The sequence below is a fragment of the Alligator mississippiensis genome, chromosome 1, assembly GCF_030867095.1.
Source record: "Alligator mississippiensis isolate rAllMis1 chromosome 1, rAllMis1, whole genome shotgun sequence".
In the NCBI taxonomy this organism is placed as follows: domain Eukaryota; kingdom Metazoa; phylum Chordata; order Crocodylia; family Alligatoridae; genus Alligator; species Alligator mississippiensis.
In genome coordinates, this window is record NC_081824.1 from 459,416,360 (window position 1) to 459,430,765 (window position 14,406).

Genomic DNA, 14,406 nt, shown 5'->3' on the forward strand with positions numbered 1-14,406 from the left:
GACAACTATGTGAGTTGCTCCAGCTGGCGAGGCCAATGCCAGTAAATTCGTCCGTAACTCAAGCCGGCGGGAAAAGGGTACGTCTGGGATTGCGTTCGGCGACGGGAAGAGGGATCGATAGGTGATCAGTCTGTCGATCAGCTAGCCGCAAGTCGGATCTCTTAGAGGCACTCTGCAGCGTGCTCAAAGCTCTTTGACTTGGGCGGAAGTCGCACTAATTTTTAAACGGCCAGCAAGCCAATTACCGGCCGCCACTTGTGAATAATTTAGCACTAGCCAATTGCGAGGCACGAATTTGCATCCGAATGGCGGGAACTCTTTGCACCGTGCACTTCTGTGCTGCAAAGGGAAAATGCATCCTGCAAAGACAGCTTGCAAATTGGTGGGAACTCTCTCCTGCACGTGGGTTCTTTATGCAGCAAAAACCCTCGCTGTGCAAGAGGCTCTCGTGTGTCAAGAAAATTCCATAGTGCCGAGGCACCAAACTCACTGGGTTATGACACCTAGATGGAATATTGAGTCTTGTTCTGCACAACACACTATGAAGACAAACTGCAGAAAGATCAGAGAATGGATTCTCAAGATGATTAAAGGTTTATGCAAAATGATGTATTAACGGAGGTTGAAAGTACTTCAGTGGTCTAGAAGAGAAGACAGGTTGGAGAAAGAATGATAAAACTTTCAATATGAAAAGGTTGTGGTAAGGAGGGCAGTGATCAATATTCTCCAGGCCAAACGTCAATGAGCGATATACATCGACCCTTATCAAAATGGAATCGGAGGAGGAGAAAGTAGAAGGATTGTGGGTTAGGTTACATGGAGGTCAAGGAGAAAGGGATTTGGTGGTAGGGGTCTGCTACAGACCCCCACACCAAGGGGAAGAACTAGATTTGGGGCTCCTGAGGCAGCTCTCGGAGACCATAAAAACTAGGGAGGCGGTAGTCATGGGGGACCTAAACTACCCAGACATCTGCTGGGAGACGCAGACAGCAAAGTCTCACCGTTCACGCAGGTTCCTATCCTGTGTACAGGACCTCCATCTGATGCAGGAGGTACATGGTCCCACTAAGGGGAATGCCTTGCTGGACCTGGTATTGGCAATGGGGGATGACATGGTAGGAGACCTACAGATCGGTGGTCACCTGGGGGACAGTGATCACCAAATAATAGAATTCATCATAAGACGTCGAGTGGGTAAGGTAACTAGTAGGGTGGAAGTGCTAGACTTTAGGAAAGCTGATTTCAATGAACTCAGGCATTTAGTCAAGGACGCACTGCAGAGTAGGAGTTTTGAAGAGATGGGAGCCCAGGAAGGATGGCTGTGCCTTAAGGAAATGATCCTTCGGTCACAGAGGGAGACGATCCCGATGCAGGGCAAAAAGAGGGAAAGGGGCCAAGAGGCTTCCTTGGCTGACCAGAGAAATCCAGAGCAGCCTACAGGCAAAAAGGGGGGCATATAAAAAGTGGAAACGGGGAGAGATTACTAAAGAGGAGTATACCTCCTCTGCTTGCGCTTGTAGGGAGGCAGTTAGACAGGCCCAAGCTACCATGGAGCTGTGGATGGCATCCCAAGTTAAGGATAACAAAAAAATGTTTTTTAGATATATAGGGAGTAAAAGGAAGGCCCAGGGTGGAATAGGATCTGTACTAAACAGGCATAAGCAATTGGTGACGGACAGGGGGGACAAGGCTGAACTCCTCAATAAGTCCTTTGCCTCAGTGTTCCTAAGCGAGGGGCACGACAAGTCTCTCACTGGGGTTGTAGAGAGGCAGCAGCAAGGTGCCAGACTACCAAGTGTAGACCCTGAGATGGTGCAGAGGCACTTGGAGGAACTGGATGCCTTTAAGTCGGCAGGCCCGGATGAGCTCCATCCGAGGGTACTGAAGGCACTGGCTGACGTCATTGCACAGCCACTGGCGGGAATATTTGAACGCTCATGGCGCACGGGCCTGGTCCCGGAGGACTGGAAAAGGGCCAACGTGGTCCCCATTTTCAAGAAGGGGAGGAAGGAGGACCCAGGTAACTATAGGCCAGTCAGTCTCACCTCCATCCTTGGCAAAGTCTTTGAAAAAATTATCAAGGCTCACATTTGCGAGAGCCCAGCAGGAAAAATTATGCTGAGGGAAACCAGCATGGGTTTGTAGCAGGTAGATCATGCCTGACTAATCTAGTCTCTTTTTATGACCAGGTTACAAAACACCTGGATGCAGGAGTAGGGGTTGATGTTGTTTACTTAGACTTCAGGAAGGCCTTCGATACGGTATCCCACACCTTACTGGTAAACAAGTTAAGAGGCTGTGACTTGGATGACTGCACAGTCCGGTGGGTGGCGAATTGGCTAGAGGGTCGCACCCAGAGAGTCGTAGTGGGTGGGTCGGTATCGACCTGGAAGGGTGTGGGCAGTGGGGTCCTGCAGGGCTCGGTCCTTGGACCGATACTCTTCGATGTCTTCATCAGTGACTTGGAGGAAAGGAGTGAAGTGTACTCTGTCCAAGTTTGCGGATGACACAAAACTGTGGGGAGAAGTGGACACACCGGAGGGCAGGAAACAGCTACAGGCAGACCTGGACAGGTTGGACAAATGGGCAGAAAACAACAGAATGCAGTTCAACAAGGAGAAATGCAAAGTGCTGCACCTAGGGAGGAAAAATGTCCAGCATACCTACTGCCTAGGAAATGACCTGCTTGGTGGCATGGAATCGGAAGGGGATCTTGGAGTCCTAGTGGACTCCAAGATGAACATGAGTCGTCAGTGTGACGAAGTCATCAGGAAGCTAATGGCACTTTATCGTGCATCAGCAGATGCATGATGAACAGAACCAAGGAGGTGATACTTCCCCTCTATCGGGCGCTGGTCAGACCGCAGTTGGAGTACTGCATGCAATTTTGGGTGCCGCACTTCAAGAGGGATGCGGATAACCTGGAGAGGGTCCAGAGAAGGGCCACTCGTATGGTTAAGGGCTTGCAGGCCAAGCCCTATAAGGAGAGACTAGGGCACCTGGACCTCTTCAGCCTCCGCAAGAGAAGGTTGAGAGGCGACCTTGTGGCTGCCTATGAGTTCATCATGGGGGTGCAGAAGGGAATTGGTGAGGCTTTACTCACCAAGGCGCCCCCAGGGGTTACAAGAAATAATGGCCACAAGCTAGCAGAGAGCAGATTTAGACTGGACATTAGGAAGAACTTCACAGTTCGAGTGACCAAAGTCTGGAATGGGCTCCCAAGGGAGGTGGTGCTCTCCCCTACCCTGGAGGCCTTCAAGAGGAGGTTAGATAGGCATCTAGCTGGGGTCATCTAGACCCAGCACTCTTTCCTGCCTATGCAGGGGGTCGGACTCGATGATCTATTGAGGTCCCTTCCGACCCTAACATTATGAATCTATGAAATGGGTGTATGAAAAAATGACTTAATTAGCAGCAAAAATAGTTTATATTGTACATTAGGAAAACATTTCTAATACATTCATAATTAAGTTGTAGCACTGCATAACTAGGGAGTTTGTGCAGTTTTTAAGAACAGGCTAGGCATATTCTTGGGGAGGATCTAGATATAACCCATTCTTGCATAGAGAAGTGGGAGGGACTACATTAACCTAGAGAAGTGGTTCTCAACCTTTTTAGCCTCAAGATATCCCTTGGAAAATGCCTGCTTTTATCTTTCACTCTTTTTTTGACTATGGAAAAATAATAAATTCTGTTCCAAAGAACTCAGAAAGACCATAACAAATTAAAATGTTTTTGACGCTGTGGATTTTTATTTGGAATCTCTGTATTTTATCTTGTGAATTCATAGATGCTAGGTTTGGAAGGGAGCTCAGCAGATCATCGAGTCCAACCCCCTGCCTAGGCAGGAAAGAGCACTGGGGTCAGATGACCCAGCCGGACTTCCTATCCAGCCTTCTCTTAAAGACCTCCAAGGTAGGGGAGAGCACTACCTCCTTTGGAAACCCATTCCAAATTTTGGCTACCCTTACCGTGAAGAAGTTTTTCCTGGTATCTAGCCTAAATCTGCTCTCTGTCAGTTTGTGACCGTTGTTCCTTGTTACCCCAAGAGGCACCCTGGTGAGCAGAGCATCTCTGATCCCTTGCTGCATCCCCCTAGTGAATTTGTCGGTGGCCACAAGATCACCTCTCAGCCTTCTCTTGCGGAGGCTGAAGAGGTCCAGGTCCCTCAGTCTCTCCTCATAGGGCTTGTCCTGTAAGCCCCTAACCATACAAGTCTCTCTCCTTTGGACCCTCACAAGTCTATTAACATCCTTCTTGAAGTACTGCTGCCAAAACTGGATGCAGTACTCCAACTGCAGTCTGACCAGTGCCACATAGAGGGGAAGTATCACCTCCTTGGTTCTATTTGTCATGCATCTGCTGATGCGTGATAAAGTGTGGTTAGCTTTGCTGATGATTTTGTCACACTGATGACTCGTGTTCATCTTGGAGTCCACTATGACTCTGAGATCCCTTTCTGCTTCTGTGCTGCTGAGAGGGTCACTTCCCAGCCAGTAGGAGTGCTGGATATTTTTGCACCCTAGGTGCACCACTCTGCACTTGTCCTTGCTGTACTGCATCCTTGTGTACTGCCCACTTTTCTAACCTGTCTAGGTCTGCCTGCAATCATTTCCTACCCTCCGGAGTGTGCACTTCACCCCACAATTTACTATTATCTGCAAACTTGGACAGAGTACACTTCACACCCACATCCAAGTCACTGATGAAGATATTGAAGAGTACAGGTCCAAGGACCGAACCCTGTGGGACCCCACTAGCCACATCCTTTCAGGTCAATGCTGACCCGTCTACTATCACTATTTGGTTGCAATTGCTAAGCCAATTTGCCACCCACCAGACTGTGTAAACATCTATATCACAGTCTCTTAATTTATTTATCAGAATGGGATGAGATACCGTATCATAAAATCCAAGAAAATGACATCCACCTCTACTCCTGCGTCCTGCATTTTGTGACTGTCATAGAACAAAACCAGATTGGTCAGGCATGATCTACCTGCTACGAATACAATGATGGTTTCCCTGCTGCATTATATTTCCTGCTGGACTCCCACAGATATAATCCTTCATAATGTTTTCAAAGACCTTTCCAAGGATGGAGGTGAGACTGACTGGCCTATAATTACTTGGATTCTGCTTCCTCCCTTTCTTGAAAATAGGGATCACATCAGCCCTTTTCCAGTCCTCCGGGACCTGACCTGAGCACCATGAGCGCTCAAATAGCTGTGTCAGTGGTTCTGCTATGACACCTGAGAGTGCTGAAAGAATTGGCTGATGAAGCTCATCCTGGTCTGCTGACTTGAACACCTCCAGTCCATCCAAGTGACTCTGCACCAAATCTATAATTGTGTAGATGCTTGGACACCTAATAGTGAGCAGAACCCCACAGCATGCTTTAAAGGCTCTCAAGGTACCCCAAGGTTGCCACAGCATCCTGATTAAGAGTTATTGCCCCAAAGGTAGCTTCTAGCAGCACTGTACCTAGATTCCTGACAGCCCTGGGTGAACTTTTGATATCGGGCCCCACTTCACCAGAGAGAATGATAGTAATCTGACAATGGGAAAAAAATTTACCATTTTCGGGCCCTCTTTCTGTCCGGGCCCCGGATGGCCACCCAGTTTGACCATACCTGTGTCTGGCCCTGCCTTCCTGTGTATTCTACAATTTTTGTGCCTTTCTGTCATAGTTAACAGTGTACTATGAAGCGTAATTATTTTCGGAGCAACTTAAATAATATTTAGCCATGTTCACTGCATTAGTTTCAGAGGAAAATATCTTGAATATAGTTGCTGTTCTACGCTTACCGCTAGCTAATGCACTTTCTCACTTGCTGTGTGCTACTTGGAGTGTCTGTATAAGATTTACAGAGATTGCAGCATGAAATGATTGGGTGCTAAGAGGGTAGAGCTGCGTTTCATCATTACTTTACCTTTTTGACAAGCTGTGAAACAGGTGGAGCTTTGCTTGGCACCCAGGTGCCTGATTGTGCCACACTCCTTACATCTTGTGCTGATTGTTCTGGAAACTTGGTGCCATATTTGTATGGTGACTCTTAAAAGTCTGTGTAGTGATAGGTGCCTGCATAGTTGCTAAACATGTCACAAGTAAACTTTTCCTAAATTCACTTCTGCAGAGAGCTAATCCTTCTGACATGCATCTGGTATTCTGTCTCTCTCGAAGAGAGCAGAAACAGTTTGTAGAGTATAGGGCCATATGTCTGGCTAAAAGTGAGTTCTCCAAGTTAAATTCTCTGATTTTAAATGAATGAATTTAATAGCACCAGTTATTCACAGAACATCATTGCCATGATGCAAAAGCTATATTCAGACTTCTCTGTGTTGTGGCAATACTAGATTTAGTTAAATACAAATCTAGGCATAAAAGGTAATATTAGGAAGTCACAGAAACCTTCCATCATTCATTATTCACTCCTAGAAGCTGTATCTCTGTGGAGAAGCTGACTGTATGACATACAGCCACTTTTTACTTAGTCTTCCTTTCCAAGCAGGGCAAGTGATGAATCTTCCTCGGTAGTTATTTTAAAAGCTCATACTTCTTCCTAGATTAAGTTGATTTCGCTGCTCATTGCATCCAGTAATAAATAAAATCTAGCACATGCTTAGTGCTTTATCTTTTGAAGGTTGTAAACATAATTAATTCTTATGAAACTTCTGCCAGGTAGTTAACTACAATTCTAATTAACAGACCTTTTGCACAAGGTCACATGCTCCTCTGTTTGCCACTCCTTTGTGCAGTTAGCTATGCTACTTTGTCTGTCTTCCGAAAGTTGTCATCCTTTGTTGTCAGCTCCTTCAAAACTTGATTGTAGCTTGTGATTTGTTTTTTTTCTCATCAGGCTTGGAATAGTAATGTTGTTGGTTTGGGGCAGGGGAGTGCGGTTAAGTGCTCTGTAAGTTTTCTCCAGCAGACTGAATGTTAAATTCCACCCTGATCTACAACCCGTTATTCTAAATCTGGACCTGTCCTGAGCAGAGATAGGGAAATGCATCAAATTAGGTGGGATTAAAACATGAGACCAGCCTGTACTGAGTTCTCATGCTCATTTTAATCTGTCATCTCAGAAAGGGCTTGAAGTGGCAAGATTTCAGAGCAACTTTTAACTTTTTTTTTTTCTTCTTTTTTTAAAGGGGCCAAAGGTTTCCCCTTAAAAACATCCATTCTTTTTCTTCTCCTTGCATTTTACACTGCTAACTTTTGTTAGCTGCTTTTTGCCTTCCTGTTCTGGAAGCAGTCTCATGGAATGGGTCAGTATTCATATTGATTTATTTTTTTTGAAAATAAAAAAGAAAGTAACATATAAAAACAGTTCAGAGACCTGAAAATAATTAAAATTCCTAATGCCAATAAGCAGATGCAAAGTAAAACGTGACAAATGAAATTCAAGGAAAGATAAAAATTGCATCTCTAGTTAGTATTTCAGTTAATGCCCGCAACCACAGCATTCTCAGACTAGGATACTGTCAAATTATACCAACAATGATGTATTGGGATTGATAGTTATTTGAAGGGAACATTTACAGGGAAAATCTAGTTGTTGCCATAGTTAGAGTTGGGGATTCTGTAGGAATTCAGCACTGTTGAATTGATTTGTAGGTATTGTTAGAGACATTTTACTTTTGGAGTAGCTGCTTGTCATATAGTCATAAAAGGTAGGCCTGGCCACTTGCAGTCATTAATATTCCCATGATTGGTTCTTTTTGCAAGTATTTTAGGTAAAATTCTCATTCTAAATAAGCTCACAAGAGGTTTGCTGTTGACTTTAGTAGGTCACTGTAGGTATTCTGGACAAATTCAAGCTCAGAAAAAAGCTGCTCTAAGTGCTTGCATGTTCCCCACAGTCTCAACTAGTTCTAGTGCTTTGCAGTTGTAGTCTTAAACTCTAGTGTAGTATGTTTTCTCACCTTACACTTCAGCTGCATTTCAGCACTTGTTAAGGTGAGCCCTGCATAGTTTGTATAAAACATTGTTGAAAGTTTTACTTTACAAAGCAGCATTTCTCCCTGGTGACTATCTGTCAGATTAAGTGTAATGCTTCTGTGGAAGAAAAGTGGGCAGTGATGCCGTAATCTTTTATTCCTTTCATTAAAACAAAAATAATCTTTTGCATGTATTATAAATTAGCATTTTTCTGAATCTCTGTGTTCTAGAAAATCTCTTACTGAATTAGTCAGCACTATACTTTGACACATCCAGTGTCTGACATGCCTTTGCTCAGCAACAGGCTAGGAGCATTTTTCAGTTTTTTTTGTCCCCTTTTTCCTAAACAGGACTGTATTGTTGATGGATATGTGCCAAAGCATCCTCTGTCTGCACGCTAGATGCCAAAGAAACAAATGGAATGCTTCTTTACGGGTTCCTCGGAAAGTTATTTAAGGGTGGAGTGGACTTGCTGGTTTGTGGATCTTAGTTTTTTTTCTGGTGCACTATGTTGGCTTGGGGTTTTAATTTTTTTTAACCTAGATAGCTATGCTGGTAAAAAGGCTAGTGCAGAAGCAGTTATGTATCAGTATATAGGTGTTTAATTTATTTCCCTTCCACCATAGTAATACACTATGCCGGTATGAAGTAACTTCATACCAGTATAAGTGTATTCACTTCAGGGGCTATGGGCAGACATTAAAAAAACCTGAGCCTGAATTGATTCAATCTTTGCAGGTTAGTTTAACCTGGCTATGCTGAATCAGTTTGTAACTGCACAAACATCCCAGAAATGCAGGCACATGCCTGCACTGGCTCAAGCTAGAAGCTGGGGGGTGCTAGAGCAGCCCTCCCTTCCCTTCTACAGAGCTGAGCTGAGGGGGTGTGGCCAGACCCAGGCAGGATGCTCTGATTAGGAAGGGCGCCCCCCCCCCCCCGAGCCCCTGATAACAGCATTTATCAGCTCTGTTATCAGCATTTATCAACACATCAGAAAAAAACAGCCTTTCTCATTAGTTCAGGCTCGTCTTAAACAACTTGTTCCAAAGAAGGAATGGAGGGACATTACCAGCTGACCTGTTGATTAGCTCCAGAAAGCTCTAAGCAGACACAGTCTTGTCTCCCACAGAAAATGTGGTCTGCTAGCTAATGCTGAGAGTTGTCTGTGTAAGACAGAGGGGACAGGGATCCCTGCTTAGCACAGAGTGGCAAGGGGAGCCGGGGGAAGCCAGGCAGTCGCCTGCAGTCTGTGCTGGAGCTCTGGCCAGAGAGCAGAGGGGTGGGACCAGCCTAGCTGGGCTGGAGCAGAAAGCCCCACCCAGGCCAGAGAGCAGGCTGGGATGCTGGGGGAGTCTGGCTTAATTTAAACCAGGAAGGGGTCTGGGACAGACATTGTGTAAATCAGTTTGACCCTAATCAGTTAAGTCTACATTCAGCCAGCTTTATCTCAAACCGGTTTCAGCCATTTTCAAACTGGTTTGTGTGTGCTGAACATCTGTTCTATTATGGGTTTAAACCAGTTTCTGATCACTTAAACCGTTTTATGTGTAATATCTATGTTTTACTGCTATAATTATGTCAGGTGTTGTTATATTAATGCAATTTTTATATATAGGATGAACCCTATGATACAAAGTCTAATCTGTATGTCCTGACACAAGCAAAATTTTACTGAAGCTTTTACTTAAATCAATTCTATAGGCTCATGCCCAGCATGACAAATCAACAGAACCCTGGAATTTCAAAGGATACTTACTGGAATTGACCTTCTGTTGTGCTGTACCTTCTGTAGTCGTTCACCTCAGTGCAAAGTGAATTCTTCATTGGCAGAATTTAGATATTTTACATTTACTTTACATTTACTTTGCTTGCACAAGGTTGCAGGCATGGCTTATGCATGTTTTTATGTAAAATAGCCACAGATAGGAAAGGCAGAAAAATGTCTTTTTAAAGGTACAGGAAACCCTCGCTATTTGTGGGTTTGGCATTCACGGTTTCAAATATTCGTGAATGCCAAACCCGCATCTTAAATACACTTAAGGGAGCTCCTTGGGAGCTCCATGCTTGCTGCTGCTGGGTTCCTGCCGCCACCATGCTCCTGCCATTGCCAGCACAGCCGTGCCCCCCCGCCCCGCCCAGACACTGGGGGCACTGTACGTTCACGAACGCTGTCTGCGTTCATGAACAGTGCCTTATTTGTGGATTTCGCCATTCGCGGGGCATACGAGAACATATCCCCCATAAATGGCGAGGGTCTCCTGTTCTTGCAGTGCCATCAAGTCTTGCAAAGGAAGTACAGATCTCTGATCACAGAGATTGACAGATAACTAGAGAGAATTTTAAGTACATTGGGTAAAAATCCTAACTCTACTGGTGTCAGTGACAAACTCCAATGATTTATAATTGGAGACAAAATGCCACCCTGTTTTAAGCTAATTTTATTGTAACTTAAAGTTTGCATATAATTTTCATTATCAAGGGTGAATCTTAATACATTTTAGACCTTTTCCAAATTTTTCATTTTACCCTTAGGGGTAAAGGACTGACTGATTTGTCCGTTGCAAAGAAGTAACTGTATTCTGTCCTACAATGTGTGTGTTCACTATTTACCTGCTTGTACAAACTATCATGCAGCTTTTTTGACAATGTCCCTTAAGAATTTTCTTTTAGTATTTAAGTTTCATTTAAACTAGGCACCATTCAGATATAATCCGAGTATTCAATTTATATTGAGGAGTTTTTTCTGTATTTTTTTTCTACAAGTGCACATGTATTGATAATAATAGATGTTACTGAACATCCTGTCAAGTACAAAAATTATCTTTGTAGAATTCTTAACATCTGGATTATGTGAAAATAATTAAGGTGTATTATTTAAATGTGGATCACTCTCTACTGACCCCATCAGGAATAACATCTATAGGTGTGTTTTTCTTGGATAGCTTAGTACAGGAGTTATCAATCGGGAGTACTCATACTCCTGGGGGGATACTTAGAAAGGTCCCAGCAGGTGTGCAGGGGCAGGCAGGGATGGAGCGCTGCCACCCCGTGCCGCTGCCGCACTGGAGCCGGGCCAGGGCAGGGCGAGAGCAGGGTGTCACTGATGCTGTGCTGCCGCCGCTTCGCCACTTGCCACCCCCCAGCTCTGCATCTGGGCGCTCGTCCCCCTGCCCCTCCCTGCTTCTGGCCGGTTGCCACCCCACCCTGCCTCCCGGGTACACTTATTAAAAAAGATTGAAAACCCCTGGCTTAGTGATATATTACATTACTAGTACACTGTATGCTAGTAGCAAGGCTAGAATGCTCTCATCAACTGATATATTGGAATATTTTTGGGGAAAGAATTCACCAAAGACATTGATATAAGCAGAAATTCTGCCCAATGAATGAAATAAGCAGAATTTCTGCCCTTTTGATTTCTGGTAAGATCACATGCACCTAATTCTGAAATGACGGTAGAATGTTTTTTGTCACCCTACACTGAGCCCTAGGAGAAATCACAAATATTGCCATAAATCTTTATGGATCATGTAGCTTTAGTAAAATCTTAGGCAACCTGAGATAATTAACAATCAGTTAAGTTAGGTCCCAGCCATAAATTGTAGCCTAGACATACCCTACTCTTTTCTTATGATGTTTTTCAGTATCTTTCTTGCTTTGAATTATTGGTTTATTATTTAAACATGACAGCAACCCAAACCCTGTATGGATTAGAACCATGATTCTCTAACCACGCATAGACAGATCTAGCAATTATATCTATATCTTGTAAGTGCTACCTCCATACAATTCTGTAATGATATAAATGTAGCACAACCTTGGCAACTCTAACTTTGACTCTGAATGAAACAGAGTTCATATGATATATCTAACACATTGCTACAGGATCCTGTAGGTATGATGGTTATATCATAACAGCTGATGTATGCTCCTGAGTAGCAGCCAGCTCCGCTTCACTTATAAAGTAGTTAAATACCATAGTTTCTCACATGCTGCATGCACCTTTTTCCCAAAAACATCTCTGGAAATTGGGTTGTGAATTATATGTGAGGAAATACAGTAACAACAGTTTCATAGCAGGAAAGTGCAATTAATGCTGTGCACAATTCACAGGGAGCAGAAGAGTCTTGTTCCCAAGCTGCTGCTACAGTTGCTTACTACAAGGAAAGATCATTTTTCTTCATTTTGCCTTTAAAAAACAAGGTGTTTATCTTATTCTGAGGCATGTTGTATGTGAGAAAATGTGAAAGTAGGTTTGTACCCTAAAACCTTACTTATGTGTGCAGCCCTTATTCACTTCTCATCAAAGTCAATAGGATAAAAACCAGTGATTAAGAAGAGAGCTAGGATTTTGTATAATGTACAGTACACCTATCCAAAATGGCTAGTATTTGCTTTGGATTGGGCCAATTTGGAGGACAGTGATTCAATTTGGTGATTCGAATCTCTGTCCTGAATAGATTCAGCCAAATCTGATTTGGAGATTCGGCTGCTGTTGAATTGGCAGAATCTCCAAATCAAACAGGCCCAGCCCCGTCAAAGGGAGCCCCACCTGGCCCCAGTGTCCCGACTCTTTAAACCCCCCACCCTGAACTTGCCGGATCCTGCCAGGTGGGGGAGGGGAGGATAATCCCTGCTGCCTCCCACTGCCCCATATTGGGTGGGGAGGCTCTGCCACGAGCCCCCATCCCCCGCCCACTCTCCCAGCCCTGCCAATGGCTGCTCTGCCCAACCCCAGCTCCTGGTTCTTTGGGGGAAAAAAACAAGTTGGGGCTGGGAGAGTGGGTGGGGGATGGGGGCTCGTGGCAGTAGGAATTGCCCCCCGCCTTACAGGAGCTGGTGATTGCAGGGAATTACAATTATTGACTCCAAGATGAACATGGGCTGACAACGCGAGGTCATGGTCGGCAGGGCTAACCGGACCCTATCGTGGATCCACAGGTGCATCTCAAGTAGGGCCAAGGAGGTGATCCTCCCCCTCTACATGACACTGATCAGGCCACAGCTGGAGTACTGTGTCCAGTTCTGGGCACCCCACTTCAAGAGGGATGTGGACAACATTGAGAGGGTCCAGAGGAGGGCCACCTGCATGATCCGGGGACAGCAGGGCAGACCCTACAACGAGAGGCTACGGGACCCGAACCTGTTCAGCATTCACAAGAGAAGGCTGAGGGGGGACCTGGTGACCGTCTATAAACTCACTAGGGGGGACCAGAAGGGTTTGGGGAGACCTTGTTTCCCCTAGCGCCCCCCCCCCAGGATAACAAGGAATAATGGCCACAAGTTGGAGAGTAGGTTTAGATTAGACATCCATAGGAACTACTTCACAGTTACGGTGGCTAGGACCTGGAACCAGCTTCCAAGGGAAGTGGTGCTGGCTCCTACCCTGCGGGTCTTTAAGAAGCGGCTTGATGCCAACCTGGCTGGGGTCATTTGAGCCCAGTTTTCCTCCTGCCCAGGCAGGGGGTCGGACTTGAAGATCTACAAGGTCCCTTCCGACCCTACTTCTATGATTCTATGAACAGGCGTGTCACATACAAATAAGCAGTCATCCTTCTGCTTCAGTATGGGCAGATTAGAAAGAATCCAGCAGAGTGACAAAAATTATTAGAGGCCTGGGAAACAATTTACGAGGAAAGGCTGAAAGAACTAGGATTATTTAGTCTGGAGAAGAGAAGACTAAGGGGGAAGGTAGTGTAGGCAACAGGACTAGGAGCAGCAGTCTCAACTTGCTGCAGGGAAAATTTAGGTTAGATATTAGGACCAACTTTCTCCGTAGGGGGGCTGGTTAAACACTGGGACAGGCAACCCAGAAAGATCTTCATCTTTGGAAATTTTCCAGAGCAGGTTAGGCAGACACTTGAATGGTTTAGTCAGGGATGATCTGGCTCTGAGTGGGATGTAGCCTCCTGAGGTCCCTTCTAGTCCTCCTTTTATATGATTCAATAAGGGCTGAAAGTTGCTGTTTGGGTTACAGCTTTGCCTGCCAACATATCATTAATAATGTCAGCAGTCACTATCACTGGATCTGTCCCAGCACCAGTCTAGTCAGATGCTACACTTTGTGTATATTCTTTGGATTAACCAAAAGAACTTTTTTTTTTTTTTTTTGCACCTCTTATATTTGAAAATAAATGTTACTCTGAGAGAACAGATGAAAGAATGTGGTAATAACCATCTGTGCTCCCTTCTCAAGCATCTCCAGTACTGTTTCATTGGCCCTAGTCCATCTAGACATTGTGAACATCTGCTACAATAGCTCGTATGTTGAATTTGACTGTAGGACATCTCTGCTTAGGTATTTATTTGAATATAAGTATTGCTTTTATAACTTCTTTACTTTTCCACTCCAGATAAACCATACTGCAAACATCTGGAGTAGTATCATTTTACAAGTGTGAGCAAACTTCTTAGGAATAGATGTGAGGTATGATCCAAATATTCAGGGACACTAGACACTTGCT

General features: G+C 44.7%; 1 protein-coding gene across 4 annotated transcripts in view; it reads left to right on the plus strand.

Moving 5' to 3' along the window:
* DLG2 (discs large MAGUK scaffold protein 2) overlaps positions 1 to 14,406 on the plus strand; it is a 1,595,452-nt gene that overhangs the window by 13,464 nt on the left and 1,567,582 nt on the right. The gene's annotated exons all lie outside the window — the stretch shown is intronic.